Source organism: Lingula anatina, chromosome 9 (assembly GCF_051362555.1).
Source record: "Lingula anatina isolate TDL-2025a chromosome 9, LinAna3.0, whole genome shotgun sequence".
In the NCBI taxonomy this organism is placed as follows: Eukaryota; Metazoa; Brachiopoda; class Lingulata; order Lingulida; family Lingulidae; genus Lingula; species Lingula anatina.
Window position 1 is genome coordinate 18697944 of NC_141775.1, and position 13143 is coordinate 18711086.

General features: G+C 37.8%; 1 protein-coding gene across 4 annotated transcripts in view; it reads left to right on the forward strand.

Moving 5' to 3' along the window:
- LOC112042630 (uncharacterized) overlaps positions 1–13143 on the forward strand; it is a 168254-nt gene that overhangs the window by 133774 nt on the left and 21337 nt on the right. The window contains exon 1 of one of the 4 annotated variants that reach the window (XM_086995898.1): positions 911–1389. The exons of the other annotated variants lie outside the window; for them this stretch is intronic. The gene's annotated coding sequence lies outside the window, so the exon portion shown is untranslated. Of the gene's footprint in view, positions 1–910; positions 1390–13143 lie in introns of those variants that run through there. 4 annotated transcript variants of the gene reach the window in all.

Below are 13143 nucleotides of genomic sequence, written 5' to 3' on the forward strand. Positions count from 1 at the left end.
TAAAATACTTTCGGTATAATCAGCTCAATCGTCTATATAGTGGCAAGTCCCGTTGGGTAACTATCAGTTTAATTAGGCGTGTCAACATTTAAGTCGCTTACACTGAATGATTTTTTTAAATAGCAAATTAGAACAGGGATATTAATATTGACTCTACACCACAAAAAATAAAGAAATTATTTGCATTGCTATTGCCAAATATATAATTTTCCAACGTCGACGATATTTTCAGAGTTACAGCACCTTTTAAGACTATTCTTTGCTGTCAGGGGTCTCTAAGGGACCATTCCCACAGATATCGTACTAACTTTGGATCGATCTATGTTCAGGGGATTCTCACTAAATTTCTATCAACTAAAGCGACTTAAATGCCTGTCACACCTACTAAAGATGTAAGGGGGTAATTAACTACCGGAGGTCGAGAGTTAATCACCACCTAGTTGATTCGAAAGGCGTGACAGATATTTAAGCCACTTAAATTGATAGCAATTTAGCGTGATCCCCCGTGGAGTTAGACTGATCCTGTTGGATCGATCTAGGCACGTGAACCCAGACTTAGGGCGTATTCCCAGACATTTAGGCTTCGTTCACATGCAATGTCTATTTTCTAAATTCTATTTTCTATTCGCGGCATGCGTTGTGATCACCGTCTGTGCCCTGAATATCCCGCGGCGTAATTACTGGCAGCGCGAGCCAGTTACTATAAGTTACTATAGTAACTGGCTCGCGCTGCCGGTAATTACGCGGCGGGATATTCAGGGCACAGACTGTGATCATAAGATAGCGCGAATAGAAAATAGAATTTAGAAAATAGACATTGCATGTGAACGAAGCCTTAGATCGATCTATCCCCGTTTGGAGTCTCACTAGATTACTGTCAGATAATCCGGTTTAAATGTCCGTCCTGTATACTACAAGCTGTAAGGGGGTAATTAACTTTCGTGCCCGCTCGGCTGACAGCTATTTAGCGTGAACTCCCAGGGAGTTAGGTCGATCTAGTTTGGATCGATCTAATCTCTGGGAATCAGGCCTTACACAGTATTTAGGGAGTATTCAGATTCAAGTTATCATACCAGGAGGATGGCTTCATCTCTGTGAATGTAATCAGTTAAATAGTCTTACACGCCACCTCGAGAAGTTAATAGCAAAGAAAAGTGATCACGCCAGCATGATGTAATGTCTATTTGTTCAACGTGTGAATGAAGCCGAACAATGTGAATGCAGCCGAATAGCAGCTACACTTTATCACCTATCTCATATGTGTGTAAATAAAGGCCGAGTGCCAGGTTGACACTTGAAGTTTGGGATTTGAACACAGCAGTCGTGTTTGTGTTTACACGTCATGGCGGAGGGTAACCTTTGTGGATGTGATGAAATGCAAGTGGGAAGGTATAGTTTTATAGTACAATTTATTTATCTATTTTTTTTTTTGTATTCATTTTATTAATCTAATTAATCTCATGGTCGAATCAGTGTTTTTATTGCACTTTGCCGCAGTACATCGCTTACGTTTTTCATCTCTTTAATGAGATATGAAAGACCCAACAGGAAAAAAAAAGTAAAACTTTGCATTCATTCATATTTCATACTGCTCAATATAATCTGTTCGCAAAATATCCTGTTTCGGTTTGGTAGCTTCAGTCCTCCTTGTGTTCGTCTGAAGAAGTGTGGACCAGTGGTGTAACAAATGGACAATGCTAATTTTAATTAAAATTACAAGAAAATAATATGTGAACATTACAGGCCCAAACATAAAGTGTATTTGTATTTGTGTACAAACATGTAGTATTTGTGTTTTGACGGTCACCATATAGAGTGGGTTGATAAGTATAAATAACTTAAGAATAATTTTAAGATTTTCAATATACTGCACAAAATCTGAATCTGCTACTTCCGCACAGGGTTTAATTATGACAAAATTTAAGAAATGATTAAATGGGATTGTACACATACCAAAAAAAAAAAAAAAATGGTTAATTAGCTGTGTGGCTCCAATTAAAGAGCATGGTACGGGGTGTTTGGGGATTTTTGGAAAATGAAAACTGTGGAAATGTTATGTCTAAAGCTTTAATTAAGATACTATTTAGGGGTTTGCAGATATGCAGTTCCTGTATATATTCTTATCGTTCTGTCTGTTTGTGTCCGTCCGTTACGCAATTTTTGCGTGCATTTTGTTGATGATTTTTCCTTTTCGGTGTCTGTATATTTGCCAGTTTTTCTGTCTTGTTAATAACTAAATTTAACCTTTACCTAGAAACTGGACGTTACACAAACACGACCATTAATGAAATAATATGCGAACTATGCAAAAGGGAATTACAATATAAGAGTCATTTCTCTCTTCAGTGCACTGCTTTTATGGAGGAAAATAATACATTTTATGAAAAGTTGTGTATAGATAAGCAAATGACATAAATGAAAATTCTATAGAACGTTTATTGGAAAAATTGAGGCAATTAGCAAAATTGATTGTCAAGACTTTTGATCTAAGACAGAAAAAATGTATACAACAGTTTCTTTTAAGCCTGAAAGGCTAGGTGCTCAATGCCCATTTCAAGTAAATAAATGATTATGTTGATATGATAAACGCTAGGGTTCAGTCATAGCTAATAATTAATAATAGCACGATAACCGATAACAACACTGCTGCATTACTTATTAACTCGCGTCTTCTTCCAGTCATGTTGTACTTTGAACTTATCTGCTGACAAACACGTGATGGGGCTAGAAACAGTGACAAGTAGATTTAGTACAATAATAATTCTTCACTTTAATATCGTCATTGTACCTTGTATTACTTTCTTCTCTCCAGTTAATTATGGAACAAAGCAAAAAAATTTTAAAACATTTCTAACTCCCTCGTTTTCACAATGTGTGCAATTTAAACAAAATGACTGTGTGAATTACAGCAGATAACTTATTAAGACAAGAGAGAGGGAGAGATATGGAAAGAGGTGAGACGCAGGGATTTGGGTTGCAATATATGCCTTACTGGGTAGGCTTTTATCTTCTGACAGTGCTGGCTTTCTATAATGACTTCTCTATACAGCTGATAACAATTACCTCTGACAGTGCTGGCTTTCTATAATGACTTCTCTATACAGCTGATAACAATTACCTCTGACATTGCTGGCTTTCTATAATGACTTCTCTATACAGCTGATAACAATTACCTCTGACAGTGCTGGCTTTCTATAATGACTTCTCTATACAGCTGATAACAATTACCTCTGACAGTGCTGGCTTTCTATAATGACTTCTCTATACAGCTGATAACAATTACCTCTGACATTGCTGGCTTTCTATAATGACTTCTCTATACAGCTGATAACAATTACCTCTGACATTGCTGGCTTTCTATAATGACTTCTCTATACAGCTGATAACGATTACCTCTGACAGTGCTGGCTTTCTATAATGACTTCTCTATACAGCTGATAACGATTACCTCTGACAGTGCTGGCTTTCTATAATGACTTCTCTATACAGCTGATAACAATTACCTCTGACAGTGCTGGCTTTCTATAATGACTTCTCTATACAGCTGATAACGATTACCTCTGACAGTGCTGACTTTCTATAATGACTTCTCTATACAGCTGATAACGATTACCTCTGACATTGCTGGCTTTCTATAATGACTTCTCTATACAGCTGATAACGATTACCTCTGACAGTGCTGACTTTCTATAATGACTTCTCTATACAGCTGATAACGATTACCTCTGACAGTGCTGACTTTCTATAATGACTTCTCTATACAGCTGATAACGATTACCTCTGACATTGCTGGCTTTCTATAATGACTTCTCTATACAGCTGATAACGATTACCTCTGACAGTGCTGGCTTTCTATAATGACTTCTCTATACAGCTGATAACAATTACCTCTGACATTGCTGGCTTTCTATAATGACTTCTCTATACAGCTGATAACAATTACCTCTGACATTGCTGGCTTTCTATAATGACTTCTCTATACAGCTGATAACAATTACCTCTGGCAGAAAACGGCGCAATGGGCCAGGAAACTGGTCACCTTTATGGTATTGATTTTTGTGTACACAGGGGCGGATCCAGGATTATTTGAAGGGGGAGGGTCTGCTGATCCAGAATTCACCGTTAAGAAATGACCCCTCCCAAAAAAGCCTTTTTTGTATCCTGTTTGAGCTCATTAACTTGTGGTCAACTATGCCATTTTTTTTGCGATACGATCTTGTTCAAGGATACAGGTTCGCCCCAAACCGATTGCTCTCTTACCTCAAAATGCAAAAGTGTTAAACTGATAATAAAACCTATGAGTTGCCTATGCTTTTAAATTGCAACGAGAAATGTTACGGCGATATTTTATATATTCAAGGGCATTTTATTGTTTTAAAACATCAAAGATAGACCCATTATTGAATAATTAGTTGCCAGAATAATCTTATTATCGGTATCTGGTTGTAACAAAGGCCTACAATAGCCCTAAGCTTAATCAGCTTATTTATCCCTAACAACCAGCACACAGCTTATCAGGCCGAGTCCTGTAGTGACGTCACCACCTATTTAGCAAGCGGTGACCCCGCCTGGCGCAACACCTGCTCTATTAAAAAATTGTGAATTAGGTATGACTTCGTTTTTTTAGATAAGTTTTCAAATAAAAATAAAAAATGGTTATTTCCCTTCACATAAAAAAATGTGCTATTACGGTGGGGGGGGGGGGGGGGGGGTCACAAGTTAAAGATTCCTATTTGTATGAATAGTGCTCTTGATGATCGGGACCTTGCCGACTTTGTGAAAATTTTTAATAATGAGAGAACTCTTAATTGCACACCTATCTAAAACGCCAATGTACTTTAAAGTCGTGCCTGTCTACACAAGTTTATAACTCCGAGCTACGCAATTTAAGTTGCAAATGTAACAACATTTACTTCATTTCCATCAATCGTTAATGATGCAGAGGGACTGCCGTGTTACAGAAAGGAAACTTGTACGAAAAAACAGGAACTTTGCCTTGAATAATTTGTCATTGTTAACTCAAGGTCAAAAAGGTCGTTGCGAAGGCAATCGATCTTCTCAAAACAACTTCTCTGCGGAGTATATTCAATGGACACTAAATTTAGTTTTATTTAACTGACCCTGTCACCTGTCGTAAATCATTATATTGTTCTCCGTTTACCTGCAGAGGGCCATATCCAGGCCTTCCCAACTACCAGACTCGGCACCTACGGGTCCAGTATAAACCGGTTTATCAGACCACACTACCCGTTTTCAAGGTGTGTGTCAGATCGCATTACAGAGTATCAGCCACCACACCGATTTTGCCTGGTGCGCGATGTGATAGCAATGATCCTAATCGGGGTTGGAAAGTAGTGCATCTCATCTAGATTCATGCGCTGCTGCAATTTTCTCTGTTTATGCTAAAATCTGACAGTACCGCAATTTTTAACATAAAATTTAGGTTCGGACATAGCCAATGATGTTTTGTAAATAAGAACGTTGCAAACTTATATATTAATTTAGAAAAGTAGACTTAATTTTGATAGCAGAAGCATATTCTGTCGGGGGTTAAATTATTTTCATGACTACCGGGATGGACGAGATTGAGGGCAGGGGTAATCCTAGAGAGGGGTGAGAAACGTCTATTGTTCTCGTCAGCGAGGCTGTCCTTTTTCAGGGTTTGTATGCACGGACAGAAAACTTAAGTATTGTGGGAACGTTACTAATGAAGCCACTGGTAGTACTAGTAGATATCAGCCTGTAGTCTTGAACAAGCGCCTCGATGACGAGTGAACAGTTGTCAAAAACAAAAGACCCAGGTGTGGTAGTTCAACTACTGTTCATGCGTGCCGCAACGACCAAACCTAATTGCTCCTCAAGGTCACAAAACAATAACCGGTACTGACGGCTAGGCTCGTCTTAATCATATAAGTAGCGCGTTTCCACCCCCTGATTGAGGGAGTCGTCTGTTCTATTCATACGACTCCTACTTGACGAAAACGAGGCGTGATACCCGGATGACAGGTAGGCTTACAGAATTTGTGATAGGGTATGATACTCTTTTATGCGATCTGACACACACCTTGAAAACGGGTAGTGTGGTCAGATATACCGGTTTATTCTGGACCCGTAGGTGCCGAGTCTGGTAGTTGGGAAGGCCTGATATCAAGAAGTTAACTTTTATAACTAAGATCAGGGCATGGGAATTTATTGACATCAGAGCTGGGTGCTGAGATATTACTGTTTGAAGAGATTAAATCTGTCTACTCTTGTGGACGCAGGCTGGCACTGTGATAGTAACTGTGTGTTTAAGAGAGAGATAAGACAATGTCACCCGAGCAAAATATACCAGAACACCTTGAGCATCAGAGATGTTTTGGCATTTATCTTGAGAGGGTGGCTGTGTATCGTGCCACATACATACAGAAATAATGTAGTTTTAGACACAGTTAATCTACAAGAAAATGCCGACTTAATAACATTTGACGTAACTTCTACATACACACAAAGAAATGAATAATTTTTTTGGCAATAGACTCATTGTTTGTTGTGCAGTTAAGCACCTAGTTACTACCAGATATATTCTTAGATGGCATTTTGCAAGGAGAGTCTTCTAAAATAATCGCTGGATTATTCAGCTTACCTGACAAATGCCCAATCATTGAAATAAATCCTGCATTGTTACCTCTCAAAAACTCGTATTAACACGAGTGAAGGGTACTTTTTCAACAAAGATACAAACAATGCCATCCGATTATTTTGTCAGGCCTACCCAACTACCAGACGCGGCACCAAATGATCCAGAATTCACCGAAAAACGGATCGCGCTACCGCTTTAGAAGTTGTGTATCTGTAAGCACTTTGAAGAACATGTATCAGACGCGGCACCCTCCTGTTAGGGGTTAAATAAGGTTTTCATGGCTACCGGAATGGACACATTTGACGGAGCAAGCATATATGATGATAGTTTTCTGCTGGTGTTACAAGATTTTTTCACCGTCTACACCTGTCGCGCACATGACGAAAACGAGGCGCGATACCCAAATGAAAGGTACAGATCGCAGTCGTCGTACAAACTTTGTCCCGGGTTAGGATACTATGGAATGCGTACTGATACACACCTTGAAAACTGGTACCGCGATCCGATCTGATGGTGAAATCTGGATCCTTCGGTGCCGCATCTGGTAGTTAAGTAATAGTAGGCCTGTTGATTAATAACAGAGAAGGAATCTTTAAATGCAATCTGACGCCTATTTGTTGCAGTTACATGTAATCGCTTTTGTTTGTTTCTTGCTACATATCCTTGGTCCCCAAGTTTGTATCATTTGGCGAGGTCTTTGGGCAGAATTGCCGAACAAAATGCTGAACGCTGACAATCCTATCGCGCCATCGGAAATGTTTCCAAAAAACGATTTTTGGCATCTCGTGCTACTCAAAGATAGTAGACGATGAGCAAGGGTTTCATATGATCGTAAAACTGTTCTGTTAACCTGCCTGTGATTTTTTTTTTTTTTATTTTAACATCTTTCTAGACTGCTGAGATAAATGAATTTCTCCCCATCTAAAAGATATATTCTCATCGTACTAACTGGATCTAACTTTGCAGGTGTTCTTGCTAATATGACTTCGGTATAATCAGCTCAATTGTCTATATAGTGGCAAGTCCCGTTGGGTAACTAGCAGCTTAATTAGGCGTGTCAACATTTAAGTCGCTTACACTGAATGGAATTTAGCGAGAATCCCTGTAGAGTTAGAACTAACCAGCAGTCACGGCTCCACTCCCGTGTACTTCCACCTAAAAATGAAAGCTTCACGTCTTACACAAAACAGATAAAACCATAGAAACACAACCCTGTTCTAATATGCAGTTTGAAAAAAAAAAAAAAAAAAACTTCCCAAAATTAAACAGAGATGCGTTTTGTCCAACGGTCGACGCTGTAGCTCCATTTTGGGAAAATTTTCATTTTTGGTTTTAGGATTTTTTTAATATCGGAATTAAACTTATTTCAACGGCATCATTAAGCGGGATGAAAGATTTTTTTTTTCAAATGATACTGGGGAACTTTCTTGTTCCCATAATCCTATCGAAATAGCTGGATCCATATAATTCCTCGGGTATTCTCACAAAATTGCATTCAGTTTAACTGCCTTAAATATCTGCCCCTCCCCCCTCGTAACTTGAAGTACTTGGAACAGTTTTAAACACCTTCCTTCTGATTTTATGGTCTTTTACGTTAAATTTATCTTTACTTCATTGACTTCATTGGGCTTTTAACCTTTAAATAAACAATTTCCTCCAAACGCCCTGATAACAATATGTAGGCCTAGTTCACATACTTCACAACAAGTTGCGTATTTTTGTAGGGATCAGTTCCTTATAGAGAGCTTTCCAACAGACGTTTTTCTTCTATTCTTTAAGGATTGAAAGAAGTGCAAAAGACTAGGACAAAGAAACCAAAGTCTGCCCTAGATTGATATGATCATACATGAGGCGTTTCAATATTTTAAGTCAGTTCGATAGCCGTCCTGGTATTAGAGAACATCCCAAAATCGAAAATGATATTTTTCTTCCCAAAATGTCCATAATTAATTGGTCTTTTCGGAAGTTTGTTTATTTTTAAAACAGCAAATTAGAACAGGGATATTAATATTGACTCTACACCACAAAAAATAAAGAAATTATTCGCAATGCTATTGCCAAATTTATAATTTTCCGACGCCAACGATATTTTCAGATTATCCAGTTACAGCACATTTTAAAACTATTTTTTGCTGTCAGGGATCTCTAAGAGACCATCCCCACAGATATTTAGATTGATCTAGCCGCCTGGGCAGTCTCACTAGATTGGTGTCAGCTTAACCGGCTTAAATGTCCCGTCTACTGAAAGCTGTAAGGGGGTAAATGACTTTCGTGTGCGCTTGGTTCCTGGAAGCAGAAATTTAGCGTGTTATATAGCAATTTAGGGAGCAAGATCGATCCAGATGGATTGATCTAAATCTGTGGAAACCCAGTCTAAGACCCCATTCCCACAGATTTTAGATCGATCTATCCCCGTGGGGAGTCTCACTAGATTGGTGTCAGATAAGCTGGCTTCAATGTCTGACCAGCCTACTAAAAGTAAGGTAGGGTAATTAACTATAGTGCGGAATCCCCAGGGAGTTAGGTGGATCAATCTTAATCTGTGGGAACCATTCCCAGAGATATTGTACTAACTTTGGATCGATCTATCTCCAAGGGGATTCTCACTAAATTGCTATCAACTTATGCGGCTAAAATGTCTGTTACACCTACTAAAGATGTTAGGGAATAATTAACTACCAGAGGGCGAGCGTGCACGAAAGTTAATTATTCCCTAGTTGATTCGAAAGGCGTGACAGACATTTAAGCCTCTTAAGTTGATAGCAATTTAGCGTGAACCCCTTTGGAGTTAGACTGATCCTGTTGGGTCGATCTAGGCATGGGAACCCAGTCTTACACAGTGTAATAAATTAGGGAGTATTCAGATTCAAGTTAACATACATCTATACATGGGAACCCAGTCTTACACAGTGTAATAAATTAGGGAGTATTCAGATTCAAGTTAACATACATCTAGACATGGGAACCCAGTCTTACACAGTGTAATAAATTAGGGAGTATTCAGATTCAAGTTAACATACATCTAGACATGGGAACCCAGTCTTACACAGTGTAATAAATTAGGGAGTTTTCAGATTCAAGTTAACATACATCTAGGCATGGGAACCCAGTCTTACACAGTGTAATAAATTAGGGAGTATTCAGATTCAAGTTAACATACATCTAGACATGGGAACCCAGTCTTACACAGTGTAATAAATTAGGGAGTATTCAGATTCAAGTTAACATACATCTAGACATGGGAACCCAGTCTTACACAGTGTAAGAAATTAGGGAGTATTCAGATTCAAGTTAACATACATCTAGACATGGGAACCCAGTCTTACACAGTGTAATAAATTAGGGAGTATTCAGATTCAAGTTAACATACATCTAGACATGGGAACCCAGTCCTACACAGTGTAATAAATTAGGGAGTATTCAGATTCAAGTAAACATACATCTAGACATGGGAACCCAGTCTTACACAGTGTAATAAATTAGGGAGTATTCAGATTCAAGTTAACATACATCTAGGCATGTGAACCCAGTCATACACAGTGTAATAAATTAGGGAGTATTCAGATTCAAGTTAACATACATCTAGACATGGGAACCCAGTCTTACACAGTGTAATAAATTAGAGAGTATTCAGATTCAAGATAACATACATCTAGACATGTGAACCCAGTATTACACAGAGTAATAAATTAGGGAGTATTCAGATTCAAAATAACATACATCTAGACATGTGAACCCAGTCTTACACAGTGTAATAGATTGGGGAGTATTCAGATTCAAGTTAACATACATCTAGACATGGGAACCCAGTCTTACACAGTGTAATAAATTAGGGAGTATTCAGATTCAAGTAAACATACATCTAGATATGGGAACCCGGTCTTACACAGTGTAATAAATTAGGGAGTATTCAGATTCAAGTTAACATACATCTAGACATGGGAACCCAGTCTTACACAGTGTAATAAATTAGGGAGTATTCAGATTCAAAATAACATACATCTAGACATGTGAACCCAGTCTTACACAGTGTAATAGATTGGGGAGTATTCAGATTCAAGTTAACATACATCTAGACATGGGAACCCAGTCTTACACAGTGTAATAAATTAGGGAGTATTCAGATTCAAGTAAACATACATCTAGATATGGGAACCCGGTCTTACACAGTGTAATAAATTAGGGAGTATTCAGATTCAAGTTAACATACATCTAGACATGGGAACCCAGTCTTACACAGTGTAATAAATTAGGGAGTATTCAGATTCAAGTTAACATACATCTAGGCATGTGAACCCAGTCATACACAGTGTAATAAATTAGGGAGTATTCAGATTCAAGTTAACATACATCTAGACATGGGAACCCAGTCTTACACAGTGTAATAAATTAGAGAGTATTCAGATTCAAGATAACATACATCTAGACATGTGAACCCAGTATTACACAGAGTAATAAATTAGGGAGTATTCAGATTCAAAATAACATACATCTAGACATGTGAACCCAGTCTTACACAGTGTAATAGATTGGGGAGTATTCAGATTCAAGTTAACATACATCTAGACATGGGAACCCAGTATTACACAGTGTAATAAATTAGGGAGAATTCAGATTCAAGTTAACATACATCTAGACATGGGAACCCAGTCTTACACAGTGTAATAAATTAGGGAGTATTCAGATTCAAGATAACATACATCTAGACATGGGAACCCAGTCTTACACAGTGTAATAAATTAGGGAGTATTCAGATTCAAGTTAACATACATCTAGACATGGGAACCCAGTCTTACACAGTTAAATAAATTGGGGAGTATTCAGATTCAAGTTAACATACATCTAGGCATGGGAACCCAGTCTTACACAGTGTAATAAATTAGGGAGTATTCAGATTCAAGATAACATACATCTAGGCATGGGAACCCAGTCTTACACAGTGTAATAAATTAGGGATTATTCAGATTCAAGTTAACATACATCTAGACATGGGAACCCAGTCTTACACAGTGTAATAAATTGGGGAGTATTCAGATTCAAGTTAACATACATCTAGGCATGGGAACCCAGTCTTACACAGTGTAATAAATTGGGGAGTATTCAGATTCAAGTTAACATACATCTAGACATGGGAACCCAGTCTTACACAGTGTAATAAATTAGGGAGTATTCAGATTCAAGATAACATACATCTAGACATGTGAACCCAGTATTACACAGAGTAATAAATTAGGGAGTATTCAGATTCAAAATAACATACATCTAGACATGTGAACCCAGTCTTACACAGTGTAATAGATTGGGGAGTATTCAGATTCAAGTTAACATACATCTAGACATGGGAACCCAGTATTACACAGTGTAATAAATTAGGGAGTATTCAGATTCAAGTTAACATACATCTAGACATGGGAACCCAGTCTTACACAGTGTAATAAATTAGAGAGTATTCAGATTCAAGATAACATACATCTAGACATGTGAACCCAGTATTACACAGAGTAATAAATTAGGGAGTATTCAGATTCAAAATAACATACATCTAGACATGTGAACCCAGTCTTACACAGTGTAATAGATTGGGGAGTATTCAGATTCAAGTTAACATACATCTAGACATGGGAACCCAGTCTTACACAGTGTAATAAATTAGGGAGTATTCAGATTCAAGTAAACATACATCTAGATATGGGAACCCGGTCTTACACAGTGTAATAAATTAGGGAGTATTCAGATTCAAGTTAACATACATCTAGACATGGGAACCCAGTCTTACACAGTGTAATAAATTAGGGAGTATTCAGATTCAAGTTAACATACATCTAGGCATGTGAACCCAGTCATACACAGTGTAATAAATTAGGGAGTATTCAGATTCAAGTTAACATACATCTAGACATGGGAACCCAGTCTTACACAGTGTAATAAATTAGAGAGTATTCAGATTCAAGATAACATACATCTAGACATGTGAACCCAGTATTACACAGAGTAATAAATTAGGGAGTATTCAGATTCAAAATAACATACATCTAGACATGTGAACCCAGTCTTACACAGTGTAATAGATTGGGGAGTATTCAGATTCAAGTTAACATACATCTAGACATGGGAACCCAGTATTACACAGTGTAATAAATTAGGGAGTTTTCAGATTCAAGTTAACATACATCTAGACATGGGAACCCAGTCTTACACAGTGTAATAAATTAGGGAGTATTCAGATTCAAGATAACATACATCTAGACATGGGAACCCAGTCTTACACAGTGTAATAAATTAGGGAGTATTCAGATTCAAGTTAACATACATCTAGACATGGGAACCCAGTCTTACACAGTGTAATAAATTGGGGAGTATTCAGATTCAAGTTAACATACATCTAGGCATGGGAACCCAGTCTTACACAGTGTAATAAATTAGGGAGTATTCAGATTCAAGATAACATACATCTAGGCATGGGAACCCAGTCTTACACAGTGTAATAAATTAGGGATTATTCAGATTCAAGTTAACATACA